The following is a 2584-nucleotide window of genomic DNA, read 5'->3' as shown; positions in this document are numbered from 1 at the left end:
GTTATATTTTAATAAAAGTATTGGCTCCTAAGACTTTCTCTTTCATAATATATAATTAGTAAAAAGATCTTATAATTTACTTAAAGTCACATATCAATTACGTGTGATTTAGATATAAATTATTTATGCAAATCATATTGATAAATTGTATTAGATGCAAAGTTACTACTTACTAGCATAATTAACGAGAAGAATTAGATCTTAGGAAAAAAGACTTGTCTCTAGAAACATAGCAAATAGCAATTTGAATCGCATTTAGAAATTCGAAGAGATATGCACATTTATTGTTCAAAAAACTAAAAAGAAAGGGTTGAGATTTATTTTCTTTATATATGTAAAACCAGCACTACTTAAAAACTTTCATCTAAAATTTCAGGATTTACAAATGTGATTCCCATTAATTTTGGCAAAACTTTCGTCTTATAATTATTAGTGCAGTGCTAGTGAAAATAGTTAAATATTATTCTAACATCGTATAACTACACTACAAGTGTTGGAAATAAGACACCATTTTCCCTTGAGAAAATATCTTTGACAGAGAAATAAAATAGACACAATCACAACACAAGAATTTAACGTGGAAACTCCAATTACCGGAGAAAAAACCACGGCCGTTGTCAAATAACAACCAGAGAATATCACTATGTGAAAATTGTTACAACACATAGACTTCTTTCTCTCTAACACCGGCACCCCAATACACCCACACTCTCTCAAAGCAAATATCTAATTACACCTCACAACACTCTCTAATCAAAGAATACAGAGGAAAAGAAAAATCAGATACAAGCTTAAAGTGTTTTTGACTGGTGCAAAAACAAATGGAGAACTTAGCCTCATATTTATAGCTTAGGCCACCCACTCCATTTGCTATCCTAAGTAATGTGGGACTAATTCAACCAAATCCTAACAATCTCCACCTTGATTGAAATAGTCACACATCTTCAGCTTCCATTGTCAATACCGACAATTCTTTGCTGCCATTGTCTATACCGACAATCATAGTTCAGAGAACTATCATACTCCACCATGAAAGTATACTCACTTGGAATTAGACCACTCCAAGCATTTCGCCTTGGTACAGATCGAAACCTTGCAGAAAATTCATGGTGCAACTTCCAAATTGGCTTTTCCTGGAAGTTCTTCAGCCATCGACCTAACTCCGCCACACACCTTGCATCTCAATGCCAACCAATGCCTGTGTGTAATTGTGGACCCGATTGCCACAATTTATCCTTATCCATGGCAGTGCGGTAATACCATGAGGATACTTCTTGTCTTCTAGAGAACATCATCTTCATACCAGAGATCTTCTCCTTCAACGCCTTGTGCAAACCTGATTGTATCAACACATCCTTGACTTGTATTTGCCACAAGCCAAAATTGATTCTTCCATCAAATTTCTCTATTTCAAGCTTCACAGCACTTGAATATCCTGACATTGTTGCAACCGTATACTGGAATAGTATAACTCAACTGTAGACCGTGCACTAGGAAGGGTCCCCAAGAAAGAGAGGTGGGTTACAATGGATACACTTAAATATCAAGTCTTTCCTTAGCCAGAACATTTCCAATGTCACACTGCCTTCCAGCAACAACAACAGCAACCAAAGATCAACCTCAAGTCACAGGACAAAATTCAATCCCACCGAACCGAAGCTCTAATACCACTTGTTGGGAATAAGACACCATTCCCCCTTGAGAAAACACATTTGACAGAGAAATAAAATAGACACAATCACAACACAAGAATTTAACGTGGAAACTCCAATTAACGGAGAAAAAACCACGGCCGTTGTCAAATGACAACCAGAGAATATCACTATGTGAAAATTGTTACAACACATAGACTTCTTTCTCTCTAACACCGGCACCCCAGTACACCCACACTCTCTCAAAGCAAATATCTAACTACACCTCACAACACTCTCTAATCAAAGAGTACAGAGGAAAAGAAAAAGCAGATACAAGCTTAAAGTGTTTCTGACTGGTGCAAAAATAAATAGAGAACTTAGCCTCATATTTATAGTTTAAGCCACCCACTCCATTTGCTATCCTAAATAATGTGGGACTAATTCAACCAAATCCTAACAACAAGAAATAAGGAATTTAGTCATATAAAAAAAAAAAAAAACCATGACTAAAATCCTTTGAAAATGTAACAACTATGCATTGAACACAAAAAGAGACATTCGTGGATATGATAATTAGAGGGTTGTATTTTCAATTTTTTACGATTTTAAAATTAGTAGCCACAGTTTTAAATATTATAGAGATCAGATTTTCAAAGAGTCACTGTTTATTTATTATTATTCATATTTGATGCTGTGGCTAAATAAAAATAATAAATTAAAAAGTATAATTCTATCAATTCATCCATAGTTAATTTATGTAAGTTAAATTTTTCAGCCACACTTTTCTTTGTACTAATGTCGAATTATTTAGCCACACTCTTATATATGACTAACTTACACTATTTTTCCATATATAATTTTTGACTAATTTGTACTAATTTACTAGAATTTTTTTATAGCTAACATGGATATTTTTTCTTTAGAATTTATAAGTAGCTTTTAATATAGTT

Source organism: Arachis ipaensis, chromosome B02, assembly GCF_000816755.2.
Source record: "Arachis ipaensis cultivar K30076 chromosome B02, Araip1.1, whole genome shotgun sequence".
Taxonomy (NCBI): Eukaryota; Viridiplantae; Streptophyta; class Magnoliopsida; order Fabales; family Fabaceae; genus Arachis; species Arachis ipaensis.
The sequence above is the reverse complement of the archived record's forward strand: the minus strand, read 5'-3'. Positions refer to the sequence as shown.